This window comes from Bombina bombina, chromosome 9 (assembly GCF_027579735.1).
Source record: "Bombina bombina isolate aBomBom1 chromosome 9, aBomBom1.pri, whole genome shotgun sequence".
NCBI classification, from domain to species: domain Eukaryota; kingdom Metazoa; phylum Chordata; class Amphibia; order Anura; family Bombinatoridae; genus Bombina; species Bombina bombina.
The window spans coordinates 12844607-12856624 of NC_069507.1; the positions used below are offsets into that span (position 1 = coordinate 12844607).

The window sequence follows — 12018 nt, forward strand, 5'->3', positions numbered from 1 at the left end:
ATCTAAACAAGAAACTTCTCAGATACCTGTCCAGGGATGTTCAGGCGGAAACAGTGGATGCGTTGACACTTCCTTGGTGTTATCAACCTGCTTACATTTTCCCATCTCTAGTTCTTCTTCCAAGAGTGATCTCCAAAATCATCATGGAACAATCGTTTGTGTTGCTGGTGGCTCCAGCATGGCCACACAGGTTTTGGTATGCGGATCTTGTTCGGATGTCCAGTTGCCAACCTTGGCCACTTCCATTAAGGCCGGATCTTCTATCTCAAGGTCCGTTTTCCATCAGGATCTCAAATCCTTAAATTTGACGGTATGGAAATTGAATGCTTAGTGCTAAGTCATAGAGGTTTCTCTGACTCCGTGATTAATACTATGTTGCAAGCTCGTAAATCTATCTCTAGAAAGATTTATTATCGAGTTTGGAAGACTTACATTTCATGGTGTTCTTCTCATAAATTCTCTTGGCATTCTTTTAGAATTCCTAGAATTTTACAGTTTCTTCAGGATGGTTTGGATAAGGGTTTGTCTGCAAGTTCTTTGAAGGGACAAATCTCTGCTCTTTCTGTTTTATTTCACAGAAAGATTGCTAAACTTCCTGATATTCACTGTTTGTACAGGCTTTAGTTTGTATTAAGCCCGTCATTAAATCAATTTCTCCTCCTTGGAATATTAATTTGGTTTTGAAGGCGTTACAGGATCCTCCATTTGAGCCTATGCATTCTTTAGACATTAAACTACTTTCTTGGAAAGTGTTGTTCCTTTTGGCTATCTCTTCTGCTAGAACAGTTTCTGAGCTATCTGCTCTTTCTTGTGAATCTCCTTTTCTGATTTTTCATCAGGATAAGGCGGTTTTACGGACTTCATTTCAATTTTTTACCTAAGGTTGTAAATTCTAACAACATTAGTAGCGAAATTGTTGTCCCTTCCTTGTGTCCTAATCCTAAGAATTATTTGGAGAGATCCTTACATTCTTTGGATGTGGTAAGAGCTTTGAAATATTATGTTGAATCTACTAAAGATTTCAGGAAGACTTCTAGTCTATTTGTTATATTTTCTGGTCCTAGGAAAGGTCAGAAGGCTTCTGATGTTTCCTTGGCTTCATGGTTAAAGCTTTTGATTCATCAAGCTTATTGGAGTCGGGTACGAAACCGCCTCAGAGGATTACAGCTTATTCTACTAGATCAGTCTCCACTTCGTGGGCTTTTAAGAATGAAGCTTCAGTCGATCAGATTTGCAAAGTTTTTTTTTTATTGTTTTTATATTTTATTTGTACTTATATATAAGTTTTTTATTGAGTTATATTCAAACAATACAAAGTACCATTCACATTCGGTAAATAACAGACACCCTACAGTCTACATAATAAGCGTCACAAAATGTAGACAGTTAATCGATAATGGTACGAATATAAATTAACCTCAGATTTTCAGTTGAAGGAGAGTCCCCTAGGAATATAGTATAAAGTCACAAACAATGGTTTCCCTCTATGGAAAGTAGAGGCCTCTCTTGGTCCTCCTGTAAAGAATGTAAGACCTTCTAGGGAATTCTAGGGGGAAAAAATAACAAAATGGGCCACTTTTGGACCCTAAATGTAAGTAGCTGGTCTGTAAACAAATGTACTTTAAGTGCATTTGATGTCTATGGGACATGGTCTCATCAATACGGGAGAAACAAATATAGTGGTATATGGTCTTATTTTTACACTACATGAGATAGATCTATGGGGATAAATCACATTCTAATATGGCAATCTCACATCACCTTATAAGCTGAGGGAGAGGGCATCTAATGATAAAAGATATAACTTAAACTATATATAGTCCTGCTCGAAGCTCTGACATTCCCTATTTAGGCGTAGCTGAAGAACAATGTCTATAAACAAATTATGTATGGCGGCATTTACCTCGCTTCTAAATAACTGAGCAGTAGGCATATATTAAAAGCGCATCTGTCCTAACTCTACAACAGCCAAACATTAATAAAGTTCTACTCCCCTCTAGTGGAGACGCCCGGTCACAACCGCAACCTATGCATAAAGATATTTAATAAGCCATCTGATGGTGCAGAATATATCTTAAACTATTGTATACATCACTTTCTAAAAATTTTATATAATATAAAGACACCTCATATTCAAACATCAAGTAGCTAACTGCTAGAAAAAGGCTTAAGCCTTTATCCCCTCATATAAACTTTCACTATATAAACTAGTATAGGAGTATTACCTATAAACAGATTATATCTAGTAATATTAACTATTGCAGAGGAGTAACTAACCGGTTAGTCATAAATTAAGGGTACATTATTAATAACTGTAACACAACCCACAGTAGTACTCTCATTAACAACACTGTAGTTGGAAGGAGTTATTTGGCATAGCATGCAGTTTTCTGGGTCCCCGGCAGCTAGTATAAATCTATAGAATAGGAGGAAAGCTTAGGCTAACACCTATCAAACACCCTTCCTGAGGGCAATGCAGTCTCTGGTTAATAAATTATAGATAACAGGTTGCAAAGGCTCATAATACAGTAATGAATATAAAAAACTGAAGGTTCAGGTCTCTAGACCGTCATTACTTAATACATGGATGCCTTCTATTTTGATAGTATATCCTGTCCAGGGGTCACTGGCCATTAAATGTCAGTTCTTTGTATACTAACCGATCCCTCTTTTTTGAATAGATGTCCCTGGGCTGACCTGTGTCTTGCGGGTGGAAGTCCCCAGTAGAAGCAAAGTGTCATTCATAAGAACTATGAAGTAGCAAAGTTTTAGGCCAGATGAGCCGCTCCTGATGCCCCATAGCCTGTCATGAGCTTCTGGTTGTCTTTCAGCAGGGTCCCTCCGGGCAAGAAAAGCTGGTGTATGCATAGGATTTTTAGTTAGCCCATCTTGGATCAACTGGGTAACTTTGCCGCTCTCCGTGGTAACTGCACAACTCATTTAAAGCTCTGGGCTCCCAAACTCTAGATCTTGCAGATCTGTCGCTGCGATATTGCTCACGGTGTTGGGTATACAAATCTCAGCTGGCTCTATAGCTGCATCAGCCTCCATAGTATATCCGCCCAATGTCTCCTCTAGTGTGCCGACAGGATTGGCGCTGTTTACAATCCGCTTCTGTCGGTCTGTCGCTTCAGAGAAGCAATGTCTCATTAGCTGAATCAGCTCCTTGAAGTGTGCCTCTAGTATGTCGCAGAAGTCCTCTCCCCATGTCTGTACTTCGGACTCCATCTTGGTGATGCTTGAGATAGTGTCTCTATATAACTTAGTCCGATTATAGCACTCTGGTGTAGATCAATCTCCAATTGAGAATAGCGAATGTGATTCTATGCAATAAATTCTTTGGTTTGTATTAGTTGACTGGATATGCTGAGTAAGCAGAATACTGGGGGGTAGATGAAGTTCCAAGCCGTAGTCAGGCCTCCACTGCGCACTACATCTAAATATGGCTGCTGGGCTGCAAGCTAGTTGAAAGTTGTATAGATCGATTCCACTGATATTCTCTTTCAATAAACTCTGAAAATAAAAGCTTGATTCATGGAATATGGAGAGGTAAACAGTGGTTTTATCTTCTCCCTTGATCAGCCAGAATTAAGAAGCAGCCATCTTAGCCGATGGTCAGACACGCCCCCCGGCTGTTTTTATTTTTATCCCTCCCTCTCTAGTGACTCTTGCGTGGAGATCCACATATTGGGTATTACTATCCCATACGTCACTAGCTCATGGACTCTTGCTAATTACATGAAAGAAAACATAATTTATGTAAGAACTTACCTGATAAATTCATTTCTTTCATATTGGCAAGAGTCCATGAGGCCCACCCTTTTTATGGTGGTTATGATTTTTTGTATAAAGCACAATTATTTCCAAATTCCTTTGTTGATGCTTTCGCTCCTTTCTTATCACCCCACTACTTGGCTATTCGTTAAACTGAATTGTGGGTGTGGTGAGGGGTGTATTTATAGGCATTTTGAGGCTTGGAAACTTTGCCCCTCCTGTTAGGATTGTATATCCCATACGTCACTAGCTCATGGACTCTTTCCAATATGAAAGAAATGAATTTATCAGGTAAGTTCTTACATAAATTATGTTTTTTTATTTACAGGTAAAAGAGCTGATTTATTTGGGGCAATGCCCCTTTAAGGGCCAATGGTAGTTTATTTTAGCTTAGGTTTTTTTATTTTGGGGGGGCTTTTTTATTTTCATAGGGCTCTTAGATTATGTGTAATTAGTTTAAATAAATGATAATTTATTTTTTATTTCGTGTAACTTAGTGTTTATTTTTTTGTAACTTAGTGTTTGTTATTTTTTGTAACTTACAGTAGTTGTTAGTTTTTTGTAACTTTGTAATTTTTAATTGTAGATTTAAATTATTTGAGTAGGGTTAGGTGTTTAAATATATAATATAGTTAATTTAATTTGTAGTTTAATGTAATTTTAGTATAACAGTTAGGGTAGATTAATTATTAGTCAAATATAGTTTAATGTAATTTTAGCATAATAGTTAGGGTAGATTAATTAATAGTTTAATATAGTTTAATGTAATTTTAGCATAATAGTTAGGGTAGATTAATTAATAGTTTAATACAGTTTAATGTAATTTTAGTATAATAGTTAGGGTAGGTTAATTAATAGTTTAAATTTAGTTTAATTTAAATCTAAAGGTAAGTATAAATTCATTATAAGATAGGGATGAGTTGGGGGTTTAGGGGTTAATAGGTTTAGTAAGGGGTAGTGATGTGGGAGGCCAGAGGTTTAGGGGTTAATACATTTAGTTAGTTGCAACGGGGTCCAGGAGCGTCGGTATAGGGGTTACAAACTTTATTAGAGTTGCGGTGGGGTCCGGGAGCGGCGGGATAGGGGGTAATAATTTTATTAGAGTTGCAGTGGGGTCCGGGAGCGGCAGGATAGGGGTTAATAATTTTATTAGAGATGCGGTGGGGTCCGGGAGCGGCGGGATAGGGGTTACAGTTTAGTATAGTGCCGGTGTTTAGTGACAGGGTACAAATAAAGCTGTGAAAAAGCTGAATAGCAGCGAGATCGATGACTGTTAGTTAACAACAGTCTGCTGCTCATCGCCCCGTACTTGGTGCACGGCTTTTTGACAGCTTTTTTGTTAAATACGGAGAGCGTATTCAGATCCGCGGCCGCGATGTTAGGCAATGTCAGGCGAGCGTATTGGTGCTGTTGAATACAAGTAAGTTGACGGCTTAAAAAGTAGGCCTCAATGTCTGTATAACACACACATACACAAAAGGTCTGTATAACACACAAGCTCTTTATAACACACACAAGGTCTGTATAAGACACACAATGTCTGTATAACACACACAAGCTCTGTATAACACACACATACATACAATGATAGTCTGTATAACACACACAATGTCTGTATAACACACACAAGCTCTGTGTAACACACACAAGCTCTGTATAACACACACATACATACAATGATGGTCTGTATAACACACACAAGCTCTGTGTAACACACACAAGCTCTGTGTAACACACACAAGCTCTGTATAACACACACAAGCTCTGTGTAACACACACAATGTCTGTATAACACACACAAGCTCTGTGTAACACACACAAGCTCTGTATAACACACACATACATACAATGATAGTCTGTATAACACACACAAGCTCTGTATAACACACACAAGCTCTGTGTAACACACACAAGCTCTGTATAACACACACAAGCTCTGTATAACACACACAAGGTCTGTATAACACTCACAATGCCTGTATAACACACACATACACACAAGCTATGTATAACACACACAATGTCTGTGTAACACACACATACACACAAGGTCTGTATAACACACACAATGTCTGTATAACACACACAAGCTCTATATAACACACACAAGCTCTATATAACACACACATACATACAATGACAGTCTGTATAACACACACAAGCTCTATATAACACACACAAGGTCTGTATAACACACACATACACACAAGGTATGTATATCACACACAATGTCTGTATAACACACACAAGCTCTGTATAACACACGTACCCAATCAGTGGTTTTATTTACAAAGTGCAGCATTTGCATCTGTGTTTGTCAATTTTGGTTTACATTGAGATCTGTGTGTCTCATTTAACTCCCAGCAGAGCTGCAAAACCAATATGGCGGAGGCCATTCATACCAGCCGCAGGGCTAAATTTAACTCACTATTACAGGGTGTCTGCTCAGGAGGTGAGACTCCAGAGGACATTTGTTCTGTCTTTGTATCAAGGGAAAAAAAGGAAATCAAGGAGCTAAAACTCTGGTGGGACATCGAGTTCTTGAAATTGTACATTAATGAGGGTAAAATACCCAGAGGCTTGAGGATGAAAAAATATCCCGCGTATGCCTCACAACGTTTGGAGTTCATGACTGAATGGAACAACACCTTGAGTTTATGCTCACTTACATTAATGAAACAGCTACTTAAAGATAAAGAGCTGGAATATACTAAAACAAGTCAAGAATTAACAGACAACAAAACTTCTTGTGAGCTTTTTATCCATGATCCAAAATACAATGACTACTCTGTACAATTGGAGACGACTCTTAAAAAACTCGATGATGAACTAACAGAGAATAAATTAAAGAAATACCACAGAGACTGTAAGGATTATGAGCTTAATACAGTCTACAATTGGACTGTAAGCAGACGTAATAGCAGGAACAAAAATAACAACAAAAGAAAGACCACTGACAAGAAAGTCACCTTTTCCAGTTTTGAAACTGATGTCAGTGATGAGAGTCCACGGGCATCCACTCCTATCAGTGAACAGACTAATACCAGCTAATCAACAGTTAAGCCTAAGAAGGGATCTATTCATAGATCCATAGAAGAGATCACATCGACTGGTCACATTAATAGTTCACATGGATCAGCCAATGCTTTGGCAAAAAACGATTCAACTATGGAGGCGAGCCTGGCCACTCCGGCGAGATATCCAAGCAGAAGACCCTTAAGAGGAAGGGGTCGAGGATCAAGGAAATAATAAGAGATACCCCCCATCAAGATGATCTTAACGTGGTGAACTTATCAAGTATACAACTTAATAAAGATGAACTAACTATTCTATCCAAAGGCTTGGGGTTTGCGCCAAGTAGGGACTTTAACCTTTTTCGCACCCTTGTCAATTTGAACAGATTCACCAGAAAGCTCACGTTAAAGAGACATTTTGCTATGGCGGAGAGGGTCTCTGCTCAAGAATCCGATGCTGATCCATCATTGACGGAGAACCCCCATGAAGAAGCTGTGAATAACACACGTCCAAGCCTAGCTATTACCCATACGGATATTGATGAACTTAATTTTGTTGATCAATGTGAAATTGTTAACTTACTTTCACTTGAAAGTGAGAGTGCACGATCCAATTCACTTAATTTACATATACCCAATGTTACTACTAACGCAAGTAAATTTTTCTACCCTATACAAATGAGAGGCGACTTCATTGAAGTTTTTCAGAGTTTAGTGGAAAGGGATCTTCATGCTCTAGCAAAAGAGACCAATATCAGCCCAAACATGAAATATGGAATAAGTAATAATCTATCTAAGAAAGAGAGAAATACTTTGAAAAAACTACAAGACAATAAAACTCTTATCATTCAAAATTCAGATAAGAGTGGCTGTGTAGTTATACAGGATAGGGCTCAATATATTCGTGAAGCCCATAGACAACTTAGTGATAATGCCACCTATCGGAAATTAACATTCAATCCGACAAGAAAATTTGTTGTTGAACTCAATAACTTTCTTGATCATTCTGTTCAGGAAGGTGTTATCACTAAGTTTAAAGCAGATTCACTAAAAACCCAATTTCCAACCACACCAGTTTTTAAACACTTACCTAAAATACATAAAAATAGGGAATGCCCCCCTGGTCGCCCCATCATCTCTGGCGTGGGGTCCCTTGGTGAAAAATTGGGGTCTTTCATTGACACAGTCTTACAACCTATTGTCCAGATAACTCCAGACACCAAACATTTGCTAAGGCTTTTACATTCTTTACATGTTGATGAGGATGACACCTTACTTACTATTGATGTCACCTCATTATATTCTTGCATACCTCATAATTTGGGCATAGAGGCTTTAAAAGCTATGCTAGAGATGTACACCACATATGATGACAAGTTTATTGGATTTGTATGTGATGGTGCAAATTTTCTTTTGAATCACAATAACTTCACATTTGAAGGTACACACTATGTACAAAACCAGGGCACCGCCATGGGTGCCAAATTTGCACCATCATATGCAAATCTATATCTAACGAATTTTGAATTTCTGAAGATATTCCATGATACTAATCCCTTCAGGTCACAAATAAAGTTTTATAGAAGATTTATTGATGACCTGGTAATACTATGGAAAGGGGATATCAATTCCATACCTTTGTTTGTAGAATATCTTAATGCAAACAGTTACAATTTGGGATTTACTCACACTGCATCTAAAGATAGTATTCCATTTTTAGACATCACACTAAAACTAGACAATCCATCTCATTCAGTCGTCACTTCCACATTTAGAAAGCCTACATCTGGCAATACAATTTTACGAGCAGATTCTCACCATCCAGTACATCTTAAGATGGCCATTCCAAAGGGACAATATATGCGCCTTAGACACAATTGTACTAACCTTGATACATATATAGAACAAGCTTTATCCCTTACACAGCGCCTACAAATTAGGGGTTATGACGTGAGTATCTTGGAAAAAGTTAGCAAAGAAGTGGAACTCATGCACAGGGATACTTTGTTACAAGACGTCCCAAGAAATAGACATCGAGATAAAAAAAGTTTTAAATCACCTATAACCTTCTCAACCTGTTATAGTAGACAATTCAACTGTATAAATAATATCATTAGAAAATATCTACCTGTCCTAGACAGAGATGCCTTGTTACACGATTCGTTACAGAACCAGGGCATCAGGCTCGTTAGTGAAAAAGCTACAACTATTGGAAATTACTTAAGTAGAGATTTTTTCAACTAAAGCAAACGCTTCCTGGCTCCAGCCGGAAATGGGATTCTTTAGATGTAGGAAGATCCCTTGTAAGAGCTGTGAGTTTGTGGTCCCTGGTAACGAGTTTAGATCTACGGCCACAGGTAACTGTTTTGATATCAGGTTCAGATTGAACTGTAACTCCAGATTTGTGGTTTATTTGATTAGTTGTAATATCTGCTACAAGCAATATGCAGGTAGGACGACTAGGCTCCTTAAGGATAGGGTCAGGGAGCATTTGCTCTCCATTAAACATGATCCGCCCTCTACACCAGTAGCTAAACACTTTGTCAATCATTTTATATCTTTAGGCATTCCTGTTAATGATACCAACTTAAGGACAATGTTTAGCTTTCAAGGCATTGATCATGCCCCCTATGATATTAGAGGGGGTGATAGGGTAGCCACATTAAATAGAAAAGAAGCATTTTGGATCTTTAATTTATCAACCGGAGCACCAAATGGCATTAACAAAATCACTGATCTCAGATATTTTGCAGATTAATAGGTTTCTATTAATTTGTTTTAACATCATAGTCTGTTTTTCATAGAAAGATTACTCATTGTCCTGAATTTTGCTCCTTTATTCAACCTTAATTAATAGCAGCATCTTCAGTTTTGCTGGCTAGTGCCATTTTTACATTATATTACATTACTACTCCAATAGGCATGAGGTATACACACAGTGCACGTGACATACATATTTAGCTTTTACAAGTATTAGTTATTTTCAAATTCACAGAATTTTTTATTTTTTACATGTGCTCAACAGCACCTGTTGTTTTTCTGTATCTTCACTTTGATTTTTGCCAGTTTTTATCTAATATGTTATAATGTCATCCCTGTAAAAAACATAAAAAGCATAAGAATAAAGGACAACAACATAGCAATTGAAAATTATGAACTGATTTTCAAATTAACTTTATGATTTAATCATGGCAAAAATCAAAAATTAAAACTAAAAATTAAAAATTAAAAATCAACACCCAAGACATAGTATACACAATTCTAGACTGCTTCATAGTGAGGCATTGTTGTTCTTGTATTTAACATTTATATTTATGCACTTTCACACTAGAATTCTGGGTTTATTTTATTTTATTTGCCCACTTAAGTTGATCACTTATATATTACTATGTTTACTATTTTTTCTTCACGAAGATATACCCTTTGCCTCTTATGTTTCAATCCTCCATGTAACTTAATATAATTACAGTTGTCGGAGAAATAGATACAACAATATCACTAAAACGTATAAAAAGTTTCTTGTTTAGTTGTCTCCGAATTCTTGTTGTCTGCTATATACTAACAACCTTGGCACCAAGACAGTTTACATGTAAATTACTAACATTATAGAAGCTATGTGTGAGATTTTATTTGAAATTGAAATTTTGATACTAAAATTATCTCACATCTCCTCTGAGAGTCCGCAGTACATTGTTATAACAATAACTTCAGATTTTTTATCATATATTTTTCATTTCTTTTCAGCTTATTTTTACTGTATTTTGTCTGCCTACGGAGCAATCCTTGTATATCATCTTATGAACAGGGAACGGATAGATTCCATTATATGCCTTTACGGTGCCCAGTCTTTTATATTGTATTCCTTAAAGTAATTTATATTGATACAAGATTCATATACATTGAATACTTGGAACCCAATATTGACCTCACGCTTAACCCTTTAAAAGGGTTTTGCTTTAGCCCGGCATTAATCTGTTCCCACAAACAGCAGCAGCTGTCCCTTTAATTAAAATACACAGGTGCTCTTATTGTGACGTAGGCAGGCAAGCCTTTTTAAGTTGTTTGCTGTATGTACTAGTTAAGTCCCTGACGAAGTCGGACGTTTGCTATTGTTTCAGTGTACCCCTGAGTTTGTTTGACACCCTGTTAATGATCTTACAATAAAGTCTTTTTTTTACTTGCACGAAATCCTGCGGCTGCATTCTGTCCCATCAAGGGTAATTCTTATTGCAACTCTGTATAACACACACAAGCTCTGTATAACACACACAAGTTCTGTATAACACACACAAGCTCTGTATAACACACACAAGCTCTGTATAACACACACAAGCTCTATATAACACACACAAGCTCTGTATAACACACACATACATACAATGACAGTCTGTATAACACACACAAGCTCTGTATAACACAGACAAGTTCTGTATAACACACACAAGCTCTGTATAACACACACAAGCTCTGTATAACACACACAAGCTCTGTATAACACACACAAGCTCTGTATAACACACACAATGTCTGTATAACACACACAAGCTCTGTATAACACACACATACATACAATGACAGTAGGGTTGCCACCTCAGCCATGTTTTCCTGGACACTTATGAGTTACACATGCTGCAGGGTGTGCAGGGAGGAACATGTATTGTGTTTCTGGACAGCACTATCCATATTCCTCCCTGCACACCCTGCAGCATGTGTAACTTATAAGTGTTCTGTATTTTAAGGGACAGGTGGCAACCCTAAATGACAGTCTGTATAACACACACAAGCTCTGTATAACACACACAAGCTCTGTATAACACACACAAGTTCTGTGTAACACACACAAGCTGTGTATAACACACACATAAACACAAGGTCTGTATAACACACACAATGTCTGTATAACACACACAAGCTCTGTATAACACACACAAGTTCTGTGTAACACACACAAGCTCTGTATAACACACACAAGCTCTGTATACACACAAGCTCTGTATAACACACACAAGTTCTGTATAACACACACAAGCTCTGTATAACACACACAATGTCTGTATAACACACACAAGCTCTGTATAACACACATAAGTTCTGTATAACACACACAAGTTCTGTATAACACACACAAGCTCTGTATAACACACACAATGTCTGTATAACACACACAAGCTCTGTATAACACACACAAGCTCTGTATAACACACACATACATACAATGACAGTCTGTATA

The 12018-nt window shown here is 37.4% G+C and overlaps 1 protein-coding gene across 1 annotated transcript in view; it reads right to left on the reverse strand.

The window, feature by feature from the left end:
- The window catches only part of LOC128639754 (uncharacterized), a 293450-nt gene that overhangs the window by 124642 nt on the left and 156790 nt on the right, over positions 1 to 12018 (reverse strand). The gene's annotated exons all lie outside the window — the stretch shown is intronic.